The sequence below is a fragment of the Armigeres subalbatus genome, chromosome 2 (assembly GCF_024139115.2).
Source record: "Armigeres subalbatus isolate Guangzhou_Male chromosome 2, GZ_Asu_2, whole genome shotgun sequence".
Lineage (NCBI taxonomy): Eukaryota > Metazoa > Arthropoda > Insecta > Diptera > Culicidae > Armigeres > Armigeres subalbatus.
Genome location: NC_085140.1, coordinates 371750390 through 371769984, shown reverse-complemented (window position 1 = coordinate 371769984; position 19595 = coordinate 371750390).

Here is a 19595-nt window from a genome sequence, read left to right as displayed (position 1 = left end):
GGGGTTTGGTGTCAGGCCCTGCAAGCCAGCCTTTAAAAAAACATAAGCAACGAACAATCAACAAGAGAGTACGCAGCACTGCAGACAGAATCACAAATCGACCACGTTCTGATTGATGGACGGCAGCCTCTCCGACATTATCGACGTCAGGACATATCGTTGTGCTAACATCGACACTGACCGCTATCTGGTGATGGTTAAACTGCGCCCAAAACTATCCGTCATCAACAATGTTCGGTGCCTACGACCGCCGCGGTATGACCTAGAGCAGCGGTTCTCAACCTTTTTCTTGACCCCCCTTCAAACTTATGCTTCCATCGAGGTATCCCCATTTTATTTTCGCCGTAAATGAAAATATAATTTCATAAGATATATTAAAAGCAAACCACAAAACTAAAAATTGCCTGGCTCCAGCTTGATGGAATACTTAAGTAGTACCGAACTTGGTTTACTTAACATAGGCAATCGCCCAACCTTTATGGTATCTAATAGAGCAGAAGTATTAGACATAACTCTCTGCTCCAATAGAATCAGTCACGAGTTGACGAATTGGCATGTGTCAGATGAGGAATCCATATCTGACCATCGCTACATCTATTTTGATCAGTTGAATGTTTCTTCGCAGACCTTGCGTTTTAGAAATCCCCGTTCAACCAACTGGGATCTCTATACAGAGTTGCTCTCGACAAAATTTCATGGATATCTACCATCCATTGAAACTCCTACCGACTTGGATGATGCCGTTGATACTACAACGTTGCATATCGTGGAAGCTTTTGAAGAAGCTTGCCCAAGGAATTTGCGTTCTGTGAAAACCTCAAGAGGAACCTCATGGTGGAATTCCGAATTGGCTAAGCTCAGGAAGCAGTGTAGAAGGAGTTGGAACAGACGCCATTCAGCAGGGACGGATTCTTTCAAGTTGGCTCGCAAAGCTTACAAGAAGGCTCTACGATCTGCTGAACGATTCGGCTGGAAAAACCTTTGTGCAAATGTTTCCAATTTGAGTGAAGCCACTCGATTGAATAAAATTCTTGCGAGATCCAAGGATTTCCAAGTTGGCGAAATTCGCAAGCCAAATGGCGACTACACTTCTTCTGACGAAGAAGCGTTAGAGCACTTATTTGATACACACTTCCCTGGATGTGTAGATATTGCATCTTCGGATGTTCCTGATGTCTTTTCATGTAGTTATGGGTCTTGGGCTCAGGCTCGTAGAATCATAACTACTGAATCGATTCAATGGGCTCTTAATAGTTTTGCTCCTTACAAATCTCCAGGGAAGATGGGATCTATCCGTTCTTCTTCAGAAGGGTTTTGAGCATATCAAACATGTTTTGAAAAAACTTTTAGTATGCAGTTTTGCTACTGGGTATATTCCCATATCCTGGCGGGATGTCACTGTAAAGTTTATCCCAAAAGGAGGACGTGCTTCGTATGAAGAAGCAAAGAGTTTTAGACCCATCAGTCTGACCTCATTTCTTCTGAAATGCTTAGAACGCATTATCGATCATCACATTCGTGATGACTGTTTGACAAACATGCCTCTTCATGTTAATCAACATGCTTACCAATCTGGAAAGTCCACCGTGACTCTTCTACACAAGGTTGTCTACGACATCGAAAAAGCATTTGCTCAAAAGCAATCATGCTTGGGTGCGTTCTTAGATATTGAGGGTGCTTTTGACAACGTGTCTTTCGATGCAATATTGGAAGCCGCACGTTGTCATGGGCTACCTAATATAATTACCAAATGGATTCACCAGATGCTCTAAAACCGACATCGCTACTCGACATTACGTCAAGCAGCGATTAGGAAATTAAGTGTATGTGGCTGCCCTCAAGGGGGAGTATTATCTCCACTTTTGTGGAACCTCGTTGCAGATACGCTATTGAGATTACTCAATAATGGCGGTTTTCCTACCTATGGATTTGCCGACGACTATCTAATATTAATAGCCGGTTTGTGTATTACTACTTTATTCGACCTGATGCAAAATGCTCTTCAGGCAGTCGAAAGTTGGTGTCGCCAATATGGCCTTTCAGTTAATCCGAATAAAACATCTATTGTACTTTTCACGGAAAAACGTAACCGTAATGGTATTCGCCCATTACATCTTTTTGACTCTGAAATCAATGTAACGGATCAGGTAAAGTATGTGGGACTAATTCTTGATTCCAAGCTCTCCTGGACTCCTAATATTGAGTTCAGAATCAAAAAGACGTGAATGGCTTTCGATCAATGCCGATGAGCTTTTGATAAAACTTGGGGTCTTAAACTCAAATATATCAAATGGATTTATACAACAGTTGTACGACCAATTTTGGCTTATGGATGTCTTGTGTGGTGGCAAAAGGGTGAAGTGAGGACAATTCAGTCTAAATTAGGCCATCTTCAAAGGATGTGCCTAATGGCAATGACTGGTGCGTTCTCTTCGACTCCCACGGCTGCTCTCGAGGTTCTTCTCGACGTTGTCCCACTACACATACATCTCAAACAAGAAGCACTTTCTTGTACTTACCGATTATGGGTTCTCGGTTTCATGGAAGAGAATCCTGTAAACCGCAGTTCTACACACACTTCGTTGTTACAACTCATGGTTGATTGGGACAGAACAGTCCTTGCTCCAAGTGATCTCACACTCGCTAGTAGTTTCCCTTATAGGACATTTTCAACACAATTCCCCTCGCTTGGGATGAGTGGACATCTGGCTATTTGGAGAGAAGTATGTCGGACAGCATTGTTTGTTATACTGACGGCTCCCTCTTCCAAGGTAGAGCGGGTGCAGGTGTCTACTCGCGTGAGCTAAGATTGGAACAGTCCTACTCACTGGGTAGACACTGCACTGTCTTTCAAGCGGAAATATTTGCCATTATGTGTGGAGTGCAATCCGCACTGCAGAAACACATAATGGGCAAAGTAATATACTTCTGTTCAGATAGTCAAGCAGCTATCAATGCCCTCGCTTCGGCCAACTCAAGGTCGAAGTTAGTAATCACATGTCGAACTCAAATAGAGGAACTGAATTCAGTTAATACATTGCACCTTATATGGGTACCTGGCCATTCTTCCATAGCTGGAAACGAATTGGCTGATGAGTTAGCTCGCACTGGAGCATCACAAGACTTTTTTGGTCCTGAGCCAGCTATTCCAATATCTAAATGTTGGGTGAAGCGTTTGATTAGCTCTTGGGCTTCCACTCAGCACAAACGGTATTGGAGTAGTTTGGATTCATGTCGACAAACAAAATTGTATATCCGAGAGCCATCTCCGGTAGTAGCTAACTATTTAGCTAATCTGTCTAAACAGAATTGCAGTGTCTTAGTCAAGGCCTTGACAGGTCACTGCCGACTCAACTATCACATGGCAAATATTCAACGTGTTGAATCCTTTGTCTGTGATGGTTGTGAATCCGATTATGGAACTTCTTATCATCTGATATGTAACTGCCCAGTTTATGCGCAACTGCGTTTCCAAATATTTGGTAAACACTTACTAAGTGAAATTGACTACAGAAACCTGAACCTTCAAAGTATTCTGTTGTTCATAACCCGTTGTGGTAAGGAGCTATGAGCTTTTGTACGTGTTGTATACGTTGTATGCCCTCTTCAAGGGTACCTTTCCCAAACTTCCCATTTTTCTCCCATCCATATTCCTTTCCTTTTTGTTCACTTCCTTTTCCGTCAGGTGCGTGATGAGAAAGGCTGTGGAGGCGATGGCACAAATCTCCCGAATTGAGGTGAACGTGCCCCTGGAGCCGACGTTCTGATACCTGATACCTGATCCGTCATCAACAATGTTCGGTACCGACGACCGCCGCGGTACGAACTAGAGCAGCGGTTCTCAACCTTTTTCTTGACCCCCCTTCAAACTTATGCTTCCATCGAGGTATCCCCATTTTATTTTCGCCGTAAATGAAAATATAATTTCATAAGATATATTAAAAGCAAACCACAAAACTAAAAATTGCCTGAAGTTTTCATTATTCCGTGAAACTTTCTGATGCAAATTGGTTTTATACGTTAAGCCTCCCACAAGACTTTTGGAGGCTTCCGAGCCTATAGGAAGGAAGCTTCCAAGCCTCCTGAAACTAGGATTACGACTTACGAGTCTATTGATAGGGCGTCGACTTCCGAACGTCTTGAAAGGAGACATCCAAGCATCCTGAGAGAAGGCTTCCGAGCCTCTTCAAAGAAAGCTTCAGGGTCTCTTGAATGGAGGCTTCCTAGTTTCTTGGAATGGAGACTTCCGAGCCTCTTAGAAGGAGACTTCCAAGCATCTTCGAAGGAGGCTTCCGAGCCTCTTGGAAGCAGGCTTCCAAGCACCTTGAAAGGAGACTTCCGAGCCCCTTGGAAGGAGGTTTCCGGGCCTCTTGAAAGCAGGCTTCCCAGCCTTTTGAAAGGAGGTTACCGAGCCACTTGAGAGGAAGCTAGCGAGCCGCACCTCTTGGAAGGAGGCCTCAGAGCCTCTTAAAAGGATGCTTCCAAGCCTCTTGGAAGGAGGCTTTCGAGCCTCTTGAAAGAAGGCTTCCGAGCCTCTTGGAAGGAGGCTTCCGAGCCTCTTGGAAGGAGGCTTCCGAGCCACTTGGAAGAAGGCTTTCGAGCCTCTTGGAAGGAGGCTTCCAAGCCTCTTGGGAGGAGGCTTCCAGGCCTCTTGGAAGGAGGCTTCCGAGCCTCTTGGAAGGAGGCTTCCGAGCCTCTTGGAAGGAGGCTTCCGAGCCTCTTGGAAGGAGGCTTCCGGGCCTCTTGGAAGGAGGCTTCCGAGCCTCTTAGAAGGAGGCTTCCGGGCCTCTTGGAAGGAGGCTTCCGAGCCTCTTGGAAGGAGGCTTCCGAGCCTCTTGGAAGGAGGCTTCCGAGCCTCTTGGAAGGAGGCTTCCGAGCCTCTTGGAAGGTGGCTTCCGAGCCTCTTGGAAGGAGGCTTCCGAGCCTCTTGGAAGGAGGCTTCCGAGCCTCTTGGAAGGAGGCTTCCGAGCCTCTTGGAAGGAGGCTTCCGAGCCTCTTGGAAGGAGGCTTCCGAGCCTCTTGGAAGGAGGCTTCCGAGCCTCTTGGAAGGAGGCTTCCAGGCCTCTTGGAAGGAGGCTTCCGAGCCTCTTGGAAGGAGGCTTCCGGAGCCTCTTGGAAGGAGGCTTCCAGGCCTCTTGGAGGAGGCTTCCGAGCCTCTTGGAAGGCGGCTTCCCGGCCTCTTGGAAGGCGGCTTCCGAGCCTCTTGGAAGGAGGCTTCCGAGCCTTTTGGAGGGGGGGTCGCCAGCCTCTTGGACGGCGGCTTCCGGGCCTCTTGGAGGGAGGCTTCCGGGCCTCTTGGAAGGAGGCTTCCGAGCCTCTTGGAAGGAGGCTTCCGAGCCTCTTGGAAGGAGGCTTCCTAGCCTCTTGGAAGGAGGCTTCCGGGCCTCTTGGAGGAGGCTTCCAGGCCTCTTGGAAGGAGGCTTCCGAGCCTCTTGGAGGAGGCTTCCGGGCCTCTTGGAGGAGGCTTCCAGGCCTCTTGGAGGAGGCTTCCTGAGCCTCTTGGAGGAGGCTTCCGGGCCTCTTGGAAGGAGGCTTCCGAGCCTCTTGGAAGGAGGCTTTCGAGCCTCTTGGAAGGAGGCTTCCGAGCCTCTTGGAAGGAGGCTTCCGAGCCTCTTGGAAGGAGGCTTCCGAGCCTCTTGGAAGGAGGCTTCCGAGCCTCTTGGAAGGAGACACGGTGGTTTCCAGCAGAAACCGCTTCCAGCTTTTTGAATTGACTTGAGATGGTGTCTTCGCCGGTAGCGATCCAAGTATTACATATGTGATGGTCGTCAGTGGTGAATGAATAAAATGTTTATGCTGAGAACAGATTATGATATTTTTTATTTTTTTATATTTTTTTTATTTCTTTATTATAGTGATTTTTTCGAATATATAAGAAGTTCATCACTTACGGATTATAATAATTTTTCGGTTGAAATTCGCGATTGTGTCGTGTATACAACCTTATATTCGTATGATATTTCAATTCTCATTGCACTAACAGATTTTACTTACTAGTCGAGCGATCGTGTCTTGTACACAACGCTTCTAACTTTTTTTGAAGTTATATATTTTACTACAAATATTGAGTAGGACCGTTTTTAGTTTTTGGGAAGCCATGGTCCCGGAGAAATGAGCGAAAACGGAGAGCTGTTCGCAGAGTTTTGTGGTAATAACGACATGGTGATCGGGGGATCGCTCTTCCCTCATCGACCGGTTCACAAGGTCACGTGGGTCTCCCGTGACGGCTTTACAGAAAATCAAATCGACCACATCTGCATCAGCCGAAAATGGAAACGGAGCCTTCTTGATGTATGGAATAAACGTAGTGCCGATATCGCGTCTGATCATCACCTCCTCATCGGCGAAATACGCCTGCACATTGCGCGGATTCGTCGGCAGGAGGAAAGAGTTGGACGACGATTCAACACACGCCGACTGGAAGATGCCACGGTGAAACGGTCCTTCGTTGAAGAACTGGAGACGCGTGCTACAGATATTCCGGAAGGTGGCAGCGTGGAAGACCAATGAACCGCCATCAAGAATGCCTTCATCGCCACCAGCGAGAACAATCTGAGCGAACTACGAACCCAGAGAAAACAATGGATCACCGATGAGACATGGAGGAAGATAGAGGAGCGAAGAGAAGCCAAAGCCGCGATAGAGTGTTTGAAAACCAGTGGAGCCAAAGTCTTATCCCGTCAACGTCAAGAAGGAAGTAAAACGCTCATGTCGACGGCACAAACGAGCGTGGGCAGACTCTTTGGCCGACGAAGGAGAGAGAGCCGCAGCAACCGTGGACATTCGCCTCCTCTACGATATCTCACGACGCTTAAGCGGGGCGAAAATGAATGCAACGATGCCTGTGAAAGACGCGAATGATCAGTTATTGACCGACCGAACTGATCAGCTGAAACGCTGGTTCGAGCACTTCGAACAACTTGTTCAAGTGTCTGCCAGGCTACCACCACCTCGGCATGATCTGCATAGGATCCGACGTATAACAGTCGTCAATACCGAAGCTCCATCACTGCTAGAGATTCAAACAGCCATCCAAAGCATGAAATCGAATAAAGCTCCAGGGGTCGACCGCATATCAGCCGAGATGCTCAAAGCTGACCCCATGACATCCGCTCAACTACTGCATCGTTTATTTCGTAATATCTGGGACACCGCAACTTTCCCCGGTCGACTGGATGCAAGATATCTTAGTGAAGGTGCCCAAAAAGGGCGACCTGACTGTATGCGATAACTGGCGAGGCATTATGTTGCTGTGTACCGTTCTCAAAGTTCTGTGCAAAATTATCCTAGCCCGGATTCAGCAGAAGATCTCCGGCGGCAGCAAGCCGGATTTCATGCCGGAAGACCCTGTGTGAACCACATTGTTACGCTCCGCATCATTCTGGAGCTGGTCAACGAATTCCAAGAGTCCCTTTACTTGGTATTCATTGACTATGAAAAAGCTTTCGACCGTCTCAATCACGAGAATATGTGGGGCGCCCTGAGACGCAAGGGAGTTCCTGAGAAAATCATCGGCCTCATCGAGGCACAGTACGAGGCCTTCTCGTGTAGAGTGCTGCACAATGGGGTCTTGTCCGACCCTATCCGGGTCGTAGCTGGTGTGAGGCAAGGATGTATTCTATCACCGTTACTGTTCCTCATCGTAATCGACGAGATTCTGGTAGATGCGATTGACCGTGAACCAAACCGCGGGCTGTTATGGCAGCCTATAACCATGGAGCACCTAAATGACTTCGAATTGGCGGATGACGTTGCACTCCTCGCGCAACGGCGCTCTGATATGCAGAGTAAGCTCAACGACCTTGCCGAGCGCTCCTCTTCGGCAGGTTTAGTCATCAACGTCAACAAAACCAAATCGTTGGATGTAAACACGGTGACTCCTTCCAGTTTCACAGTAGCCGGGCAACCAGTGGAGAATGTTGAAAGCTTCCAATATCTTGATAGCCAAATGGCGTCAGACGGCGGTACCAAGATCGACATAGGCGCACGGATCAAGAAAGCAAGGGCTGCCTTTGCGGCAGGTGTTCATTAACAGATGCCTGCGGTATATAATTCGGGCCTGGTGGCCTCACAACTAGATCTCAAACAACGAGCTCCATCGTCGTTGTCACCAGAGGCCGATAGCACCAGAAATTCGGGATCGGAAGTGGGGCTGGGTCGGCCACACCCGAGCAGCACAAATCAGACTAAATTGGTTGCAGCAACTTCATTGTGACGAAATCTGTACACAAGCATTAGACTGGAACTCAGCAGGACATCGCAGCAGAGGCAAACCCAGAGGCTCATGGCGACGAAGCCTCAGTAAAGGAATAAAATAAGTCGACCGAAATCTAACCTGGCAACAGGTTAAAGCGATAGCCGGGCAACGCTCAGGATGGAGATCTTTCAAGTCGACCCTTTGCACCACCGGAGGTGTACAGGATCCATAAGTAAGTAAGTAAGTAAACCGTTTTTAGTGAAAATTTAAAGTAGTTTATTTTCAGCATAGACAATTGTTATACCTATTAAATAATTTCTTCCACTTATATTTTAAGGCTTATTCTTAGATCCTGACATCTTTCAAATCTCCTATGGATTCATCCTTATCCTTCTGAAGACGAAAAAACAGCATAAACTTTTAATGGAATGTCATGAATTAATTCACAGATTTTAACTGTGAATTAATTCAATTGTCAATTCGATGAGCACCTTTCTTGATCTGGTCTAGATTTTTTCGGGTGTAAAGAAAATTCTAGTCCTATTAAGCATAGTGTACTATTGTACTTATTGTCACATAGGATAAAAATGTCACAATGACCAAGTTTGAAGGCGGACTAAGTTCCAGTGAGAACGTAAGACCATTATACACAAGACGAAGATCTAATTGATTTTGGAGGACTTTGGATGTCCCAAAACATTGACTCTGGTTACTATCACATTGTTGCTAATATTTTGGTGATAATTTCTATCGTCACAAACGACGCGTTTCAATACTCACCTCTCGGAAACAAAAAGTGTTGAAAAGCATCCAACGAAACAGAAGGTGCAAACAGCATGGAGAACATTCATAAATTACGCTACATTTTGAAATAGAAGGAAAATAATTAATAATTTATGTGATCAAAAGCTATTGAAGTATCAAACTAATAAATTATGAAGGTAAGTAAAATAAGAATACCAAATGCTACGTACTTTGTAGATCACTCATTTTCAGCAGTTTTTCCCCGAAACTGTGACAAACCAGCTTTAAGTGATAATAGGTATCGTAAATTCGGATGAAATTTATCACTTTTTTGCAATATTATATGTAACTAACTGATAACGCTTTAGTAGGATTGATTATTATCTTGTTAGGCAGTCGTTATGTTAACTCGTCTTCAAAATCGAAAATTTACTTCTATTATGCCCTTTAATTGGTGTGAATCTGTGGCACTGTAGAAGATATATCTAGATTCTTGGCGTTTTTTCCTCATGAATATATTTCATCATAAGCCATATCACCATTTATGCAATCGTCTGTGATTTGGGTAACACGATAATTCTCAGTCACTTTCAGCAAAACCATTGTAATCGGAGAATTATGAAAGCAATTTCTTACTATTTTTGCTTCTCAGCTTCGGAGCTCCGCGATCTCAACCACATTTTATTTAAAAAAATCTGTTTCCAAGTTAATCGCCCAATCATTTCCGTTGAAGCCTTTTCTTTGATATCACTGCATTTTTATTCCTGTCATTGGTGTGGGCCTTATTGCGTACCTCACTTCAACAACACTTGTTTACTTATTTGTACATGATATTCCGAATCGAGATGCGCAATACCAACCCAGTAGGTATATAAGAAAATCGTTGAATGGTTTTGAAGATACAATCAGCAGACTGACGTGACATCATTGTCCGGTTCATTTGCGATGACCCAGTTCGCCAGAGGAAGAAAAGGTCCATAAACTCGATGACCTTCATTTTCTTCCATCATTCTGCGTTAGTCGGTCTTTGCGCCACACTGCCACCATTTCCACGTTATTGCATACAGCTGGCGTGCAGTTTGCAAAAAATGAGTTTGTCACCAAATTACACCCTTTACTTGAAGTAGGTACATATTTAAACGCGACGAGCCCAAGGCTACGGAAAAAAGTCCACGATAGGGGCTCAAACCGTGCAATTAGTAGTGAGTAAACAATAAAAACCCCAGATTAATCCACCTAGCGGCGATGATGCCTTTCTCGTGCATCGTAAAATGTACTGAAAAAATCACATAGGAAAGGTCAAAAAAGCACTTTAGGGAGATAGATCGCATATTTTCTATCATTTTGCATGTTTTTGCATTAATTACTATGCATTCCCACCATTCTTGAAAAAAAATTTTTTTTTTGATTTTGAAATTTTTCCAAGGGGACCCTTTGGGAAAAACAACGATTTTCAATAATTCCGAAATGCAATGTCCGATCAGGCCAATTTTCAATAGCAAACAATGGGACCGCATGCCTCGTCGAATGCATCTTGTTGCGAGTAAATCGGGTAATGCTAAGTTCCAAAAAGTTTGTCTACAAAATTTTTACACATACACACATACACACACACACAGACATACATACACACAAACACGCATCACCTCAATTCGTCGAGCTAAGTCGATTGGTCTATAACACTATGGGTCTCCGAGCCTTCTATCAAAAGTTTGGTTTTGAAGTGAAATTATAGCCTTTACGTATACTTAGTATACGAGAAAGGCAAAAAGCTTTCCCAACCACCCCGTCTTGTAGGACAAGTTATGATCATTGCGCTCTGATGGCGGTGGTTGTCGTCGTTTTCTACATAGGCTTTCGGGGTGTCGTCTCTAGTGCTAGGATTACGCACAATTTGTAAATGCAAAAATGGAGTGCCATTGCAGCAGTCTGAATTCGCCAACGTGACGACAATGAGAATGGTGGCAATTAAAAAACCATAGCAATTTGACCGAGGTTGGTTGGTGCCAAAAGCCAAACCACGCTGAGGGGGATGGTCCAAAATGTCACCATAATAGATAGCACTACGATCGTTTAAAAAAGATTAACAATTCTCACTTAACTTTTCAAAAGGCCTAAGTAACATTTTTTCATGAATTAATTTGAATACTGCAATCAATAGCCTTCATGTTGTTCTGTTGATTGCGCTATTCAAATTAATTCATGAAAAATGTTACTTAGGTCACTGAAAAGTTAACGAGAATCTCCACCCATGTTGAATGCATTACTCATGCTTTTTCTGTTTTCAAATATACTACCCAAGTTCAGTGGAAAGCTAAAAAAATGTGGCTGTCATATTTTCAGATTATTTGAATTAAACTTGCACAACCGCTTCAACAAACTATGTTATGCTTTGTGCCTTTTTGATCACCTCCACCTACAATGAGCGGGAGAAGATAATGAGCCACGCTGCTGGGTGTTGCGTAAGGATGTGACGCTAGACTAGGTGTCGGACAGAATTACATCCGACCAGAAAGGGCCACCAGCTGCACGTGGTTAAGAGAGTCGGTGAATGGAGAGCGACGCGGTTTCTGTGTGGCTTAGTGTTGTAGCGTGAACCATCTGCAATTTTAACATTATTTCATATTAAAGGAGATCGTTTTCAATTTCAGATTATGCTAACTTTATGTGAGCGGGAGATATTGTTATTTGTCATTTCGTTTTTAGTCAGCGTCACAGTCTTGCGTTACAACAACTTTGGAATACAACAATTCCAAAGTGAAATAGATTCTTTCCAAAACTTGTGTAAAAAGAACTTGATTATACTTATTATTAAAAACTTTCCTGTGCATTTAGAACGGTTAAAACACATATAAGAAAAGTAAAATTATAACTGATAGGTAGACATAAAAGTATGAATGATCTTAGTGCTAAAACAAAATAAATGCATCTTCAGATTCATCGTCCAGTGCTCTATCAGGTGTCGCATCCATGTCGTAGACCGGAAAAAAAGATGGTCAAAAAATACCAACTCTAGCAAAAAAATTAAATAGGACAACATCTAACCTGATTTCGTTAGGTTTGTCCGTTGTCTAATGCTAAATATTAAGTGTTCAGTCTGTGCGACCTCTGGTCGAAGACGGTGATTCTGTTTTTTCTTTATAAATTAGGTTAAGTTGAAAACATTGTAATTCCTACATGGTTCAATTCAACCAGAGGATAAATCTTAACTGCCAGAGGCAATTGTAATGTATTAATAATAACTAAAAATGTAACATAGCGAATAGGGATAATAGTGTTAAGAAAACACGAAACACCTAGTCTAAGAGATGAATGCATATATTCGATAATTAGCAAATAACTCCCCTTGTTATAATTTTGTTATGCATTCTTGATCGGGTTTGGTGCCATTCTTGAGAGATTTTGTTCTTTTCGAAAATAAAATGGCACTATTACCTACAACAAGATAAAGGAAAACCACTGCCCAAGCTGAATGATTCATGACTTTTCTAGCAGATATCGCCAAACATCTTAATGACTTGAATATAAAGCACCTTGGCACAGTGGTTGTAGAACAAAAGGTCGAAGGTCAAAAGGTCGAAGGACAAAAGGTCGAAGGTCAAAAGGTCGGAAGGACAAAAGGTCGAAACAAAAAAAAACTGCGTCAAAAGGTCGAAGGACAAAGGGTCGCAAGGGAGAAAGATCCTTCTTTCTTCCTCGTTCTTCCTTCTTAATTCATATGTTTTATTCCTTCCATTATCCTTCCTTCTTTCTTCTTTCTTGCTTCTTTCTTTCTTCCATATTTATTCCATACTTTTATTACTTTTTTCTTCCTTCTTACTTCTATTTTTTCCTTTTTTTCTTTTTCTTTCTTCCTTCTTTCCACCGTCTTCCTTCCTTATTTCTTTTTTCCGTCCTTCTTCATTTTTATTCCTTCGTTCTTCTTCTTTCTTCATACTATCCCCTTCTTTCTTCTTTTTTCCTTTTTTTCCCTCTTTTCCTCCTTCTTTCTCCTTCTTTCTGCTTGTTTCTCGTTTTTCTACCTTCTTTTTCCTTCTTTCTTCTCTCTTTCTTCCTTCTTTCTGCCTTCCTTCTTTCTTCCTTCTTGTTTCCTTCTTTCTTCCTTCTTCTTTTCTTTCTTTCTTTCTTCTTTCTTCCGTCTTTCCTCCTTCTTTCTTTTTTCCTCCCTTCCTTTTTCTTCCTTCCCTTTTTTCCTTCTTTTTTTCCTTATTTCTTCCTTCTTCGCTATTTATTTCCTCTTCCTTCCCTGTTATTTGCTTCTCCTTTCTATCTTTGTGTCTTCTATCCTTCTTCTTCTTGACGTTTTCTTCATTGTGTCTTATCTCCTTCTTCTTCATTCATTATTCTGCTAATTTCTTTCTTTTTCCATCTTCATTTCTTCCGTCTTTCTTCCTTCTTTCTCCCTTTTTTCTTCTTTCTTCCAGTCTTCCCACGAACATGTGTGATGTTAAACTCAAGTACTTTTCTTGAACTTGTGTTGAACACCGAACGCAAAAATCAAGTTCTCATGTACAGCATTGTACGCAGTACCTGTGAAAGCGAACTTGTACATAAGTACCAAAACTGATGTATAAACTTGCGTTCAGATGCAGATCTGCCTGGCAGAAAAAGGAGCAAAGGAAAAGAGCAAAATTACTCGGGAACGTTACACGCTGATTTGGTGGTACACAGTGGATCTTAAAAAAAATCCAACATGACAACATATTTTTATAATTTTTGTAAAGTTTTATTACAGGGGTTTGTCACAGTTTGTCGTATGCATTGACTACAAATCGTACGGAATATTTGGAATAACAAAGGATGTTAAGAAGTTTGACTGCAGCTAACAAATCACTGGACAACTTTATTTACGAGTGCATGTTTCGGAAGAAAAGAATAGAAACGCACAATTATAAACACTGCTGATAGCATAGACCAGCGAGATCAAATTCTATATAGCATTTTATGGGACAGATCTAGTCAACCGTTTTGCTCGTGTTTATCTTTTTTGACATTTAACGGGAGCCGGTTTGTTTGGCTTTTTCTAGTTGAGCATTCCAATGGGTCGTATTTTCAATTCTACCTTTCGCTTACTAGGGTTTTAAAACCAAATTTTGCAAACGAATTTCAATACAAGTCGCTAGATCGTTTAAATCATTGTATTCTGCCCATAAAATCCAAAAACAAACATAAATGAAAAGTTTAACGATCATTATTTTATGTTCGGACCTAACGGTATGTTCACGCAAAATTATACCAAAAAAAAAACATTATACGTAAATAATCGGGCCGCTGCGAAACGTTTCATAAAATACCTAAAGTTAGACACAATTGGTTTTTGATAAGTGAACTGTATTGAACAGAGTTGATGAATTCACTTTGCTTTGTTCAGAATCGGCAAATAAAGCAGGCAAGTAACTTAGCTTGACTTCGAATTGAATGGTCAAACAAATTGGTTCAACTCATATGTACGAAAGAAAAGTTGAAATTTTTTGGCAAATCATTTTAAATGACCTGAAATGATCAACTCACTTGGTTTGTTTAAACGTAGCAATATCCAATTTAAAATTGCAAGAATGTTAAACTCCATAAAAATATTTGATACCAAAACTTAAACTATGTACGCCCATCTATGTCATTTGTTTGTCTATACATAATTGGAGCGAAGTTAACTGATTTCGGATCGATGAATACAAATATTCAGGCCATCTGCGAGTTGTAGGGGCTTGGCCTAGGATGTGGTGGGGTTTGACAGTGGGCCCTGTTAAACCTCTATAAAAAGCTGCATGTATCCACAAGTAGGCCCCACCAAAGCGACTGTGTGTGTGCCGCTCAAAGCGCACAAGCCCAAGTCCTGGTGTTAGGTGGGACGCTAAACAGCCCTGACACGACGGCCATTCGACGAGACAGGAGGTTTGCGCAGGCCCAAAAAGCCGCCTAGAAAACCAATCATTACTAACAATATAAGAGATAATGCGACTCGATTAAATCGGCAAAGACCTAGGCGACCAATACAGGATCACGATTGGAAGCTTGGAACATGGAATTGCAAGTCGCTAGGTTTCGCAGGTTGCGACAGGATGATCTACGATGAATTACATCCCCGCAACTTCGACGTCGTGGCGCTGCAGGAGATTTGCTGGACAGGACAGAAAGTGTGGAAAAGCGGGCATCGAGCGGCTACCTTCTACCAAAGCTGTGGCACCACCAACGAGCTGGGAACCGGCTTCATAGTGCTGGGTAAGATGCGCCAACGCGTGATTGGGTGGCAGCCAATCAACGCAAGGATGTGCAAGCTGAGGATTAAAGGCCGTTTCTTCAACTATAGCATCATCAACGTGCACTGCCCACACGAAGGGAGACCCGACGACGAGAAAGAAGCGTTCTACGCACAGCTGGAGCAGACATACGATGGATGCCCACTGCGGGACGTTAAAATCGTCATCGGTGACATGAACGCACAGGTAGGAAGGGAGGAAATGTATAGACCGGTCATCGGACCGGATAGTCTGCACACCGTATCGAATGACAACGGCCAACGATGCATAAACTTCGCAGCCTCCCGCGGAATGGTAGTCCGAAGCACCTTCTTTCCCCGCAAAAATATCCACAAGGCCACGTTCTAATCGACGGTAAATTCTTCTCCGACATCACGAACGTCCGCACTTACCGCAGTGCGAATATTGAATCCGACCACTACCTCGTTGCAGTATGCCTGAGCTCAAAACTCTCGACGGTGTACAACACGCGTCGAAGTCGGACGCCGCGGCTTAACATTGGGCGGCTACAAGACGGTAGACTAGCCCAAGAATACGCGCAGCAGCTGGAAGTGGCACTTCCAACGGAAGAGCAGCTAGGCGCAGCGTCTCTTGAAGATGGCTGGAGAGATATTCGATCCGCCATTGGTAGCACCGCAACCGCTGCACTTGGCACGGTGCCCTCGGATCAGAGAAACGACTGGTATGACGGCGAATGTGAGCAGTTAGTGGAAGAGAAGAATGCAGCATGGGCGAGATTGCTGCAACACCGCACGAGGGCGAACGAAGCACGATATAAACAGGCGCGGAACAGACAAAACTCGATTTTCCGGAGGAAAAAGCGCCAGCAGGAAGATCGAGACCGTGAAGAAACGGAGCAACTGTACCGCGCTAATAACACACGAAAGTTCTATGAGAAGTTAAACCGTTCACGTAAGGGCCACGTGCCACAGCCTGATATGTGTAAGGACATAAACGGGAACTTTCTTACGAACGAGCGTGAGGTGATCCAAAGGTGGCGGCAGCACTACGAAGAACACCTGAATGGCGATGTGGCAGACGAAGATGGTGGTATGGTGATGGACCTGGGAGAACGCGCGCAGGACAGAATTCTACCGGCTCCGGATCTCCAGGAAATCCAGGAGGAGATTGGCCGGCTGAAGAACAACAAAGCCCCTGGGGTTGACCAACTACCAGGAGAGCTACACAGAAAATAATAATGAAAAGTAAACAGCGCATAAAATTTGTCATGCGGATATTTACACTATTCTTCGCTGAAATGGTCCTCTTCCTAACAAGATTGCGTACAACTTGCATGCAATATAGATGATTCACGACAAATATTGTATACATTTAGGCTATATTCCGTGTTGAGATTACGCTAATAATAATGTTCCATTTATGTGCATGATTGTTAGCGTAAATTTCAGTGGATTTTTCTAACTGTGTATTTAAACACGGTGGTGAGGCACTGGCTAGAGCGCTGCACTGGGTCATTACCAAGATTTGGGAGGAGGAAGTTTTGCCGCAGGAGTGGATGGAAGGTGTCGTGTGTCCCATCTACAAAAAGGGCGATAAGCTGGATTGTAGCAACTACCGCGCAATCACATTGCTGAACGCCGCCTACAAGGTACTCTCCCAAATTTTATGCCGTCGACTAGCACCAACTGCAAGGGAGTTCGTTAGGCAGTACCAGGCGGGTTTTATGGGCGAGTGCTCCACCACGGACCAGGTGTTCGCCATTCGCCAAGTACTGCAGAAATGCCGCGAATACAACGTGCCCACTCATCATCTATTTATTGACTTAAAATCCGCATATGATTTAATCGATCGGGACCAGCTATGGCAGCTAATGCACGAACACGGTTTTCCGGATAAACTGACACGGTTGATCAAAGCGACGATGGATCGGGTGATGTGCGTAGTTCGAGTTTCAGGGGCATTCTCGAGTCCCTTCGAAACCCGCAGAGGGTTACGGCAAGGTGATGGTCTTTCGTGTTTGCTATTCAACATCGCTTTGGAAGGGTAATACGGAGAGCAGGATTAACACGAGTGGTACAATTTTCAATAAGTCCGTCCAGCTATTTGGTTTCGCCGACGACATAGATATTGTGGCACGTAACTTTGAGAAGATGGAGGAAGCCTACATCAGACTGAAGAGGGAAGCTAAGCGGATCGGACTAGTCATCAACACGTCGAAGACGAAGTACATGATAGGAAGAGGTTCAAGAGAAGACAATGTGAGCCACCCACCGCGAGTTTGCATCGGTGGTGACGAAATCGAGGTGGTAGAAGAATTTGTGTACTTGGGCTCACTGGTGACTGCCGAAAATGACACCAGCAGAGAAATTCGGAGACGCATAGTGGCTGGAAATCGTACGTACTTTGGACTCCGCAAGACGCTCCGATCGAATAGAGTTCGCCGCCGTACCAAACTGACAATCTACAAAACGCTAATTAGACCGGTAGTCCTCTACGGACACGAGACCTGGACGATGCTCGTGGAGGACCAACGCGCACTGAGAGTTTTCGAAAGGAAAGTGCTGCGTACCATCTATGGTAGGGTGCAGATGGTGGACGGTACGTGGAGGAAGCGAATGAGCCACGAATTGCATCAGCTGTTGGGAGAGCCATCCATCGTTTACACCACGAAAATCGGACGACTGCGATGGGCCGGGCACGTAGCCAGAATGTCGGACAGTAACCCGGTGAAAATGGTTCTCGACAACGATCCGACGGGCACAAGAAGGCGAGATGCGCAGCGGGCAAGGTGGATCGATCAGGTGGAAGATGACTTGCGGACCCTCCGTAGACTGCGTGGTTGGCGACGTGTAGCCATGGACCGAGCCGAATGGAGAAGACTCTTATATACCGCACAGGCCACTTCGGCCTTAGTCTGAAAATAAATAAAAGAATACAAAAGTTAGAGCTCTAAACCAATGTCTTTTATAAATCGAGTATGTCATATTTCATTTTTTTTTTTTCTTTATTTTAAGTAAACATGTTAATTTCAATTCAATGTTGAATACACAAAATCAATTATCAATGGAAATAAATGTTGAGAAATTGCAAAATAAAAAACTCGCACGCAGGTCACTTCTTCTGTCTATGCCTGTTGAAGGCGTCAGTGAGGAGATCTCGATTGCATCGAATTATCATCAAATCGTCTAGTCTCGATGACGACATGTTCAATCGATGCTGCTCCAGCAATAGTTTCACAGTAGAAAAACAACGCTCCACTGTTACCTGAGTGACCGGTGCAGACAGAGCCACCATAGCGAAAGAGCTCGTATAACTCAGGTTCCTCGAAACGTCTGATTTCCCAATATTTCAGAATATCAGTTGAAGCTGGTAGTCTGGTTTTTGGTTGGCCAAATGAATTAACTTCACTTTGAGATCAGTTTGTGATGCGTTGTCGGAGGTTGATGCTGTGCTACACTCCTGCTCTAACATAGCCTCAAAATCGTCGAATGTGTCGTTATCTGATGTGGTCTGCTGTTGAGGCTCTGTTGACATTTCTTCACTACTTTAAGAAGGTTGGCTACTTTGAGAACATGTTCCTGTAAGTTTAATTTATGTGTAATACAAATAAAAATAAAATCAAATCAAATTGAAGACAAACAGACGAAACAGCTAGCATGTCTAACAGAAAATAGTTAATAAAATAGTTACTCAGCAACCATCTAGCAATCATGTTGAAATAGCGTTGGGGTATTGTAAATAGAAGGGACTCATCTAATATGAAGCACAAACGAGAAAGGCAAAAAAGATCGCATCTGGTTGTGGAATTAGTAAACAATGAAATTTAAAATAACTGTTAAATTCATTATCAATGCAAAATTCAATAATGTTAAGCCTGTTTGTTTGTGGTGAATAATTTAACTATACTTAGGAGTTATTTAAGTACTTACAATGGCTTCTATCTTATCTTCCTTGGAAAAGAATGGTGAATCCAGAAAGCACCATCTTGGATCGAACAGCATAGCCGCTCTAAAAGCGTTGTTAACGACAAAGCTTCTTTATACGGTTGTCGATTGCATCATTGAGGACCTCGTACGAAAAAGGATTTTCGCAGGGAAGCTTTTTTTATGCTAAACTGGCATTGTTTTATTATCTTTAATAGATCGCCCATGATAATATTTTCGCTCTGCAGTGCTTTAACAGCAGAATACACACCTCAAAACCATTTTTTAAATCTTTCATTTCGTGCCCATGTATCGTCTGAAAGCCTAAGAGCAGAGCACTTACTACCGATCTCTTTGACTTATTAGCTCGTATTTCTCAATGCTCTCCACCATATCCCATGTGAAGACCATCTTGTTTCTACGTCAAGCTTTGGAAGCGGTATTCTGGCAATTGTGAACAATGCACGATATTCCACGCGTTTTGACGTTTTCACCATTTTTCTGATCTCTTTC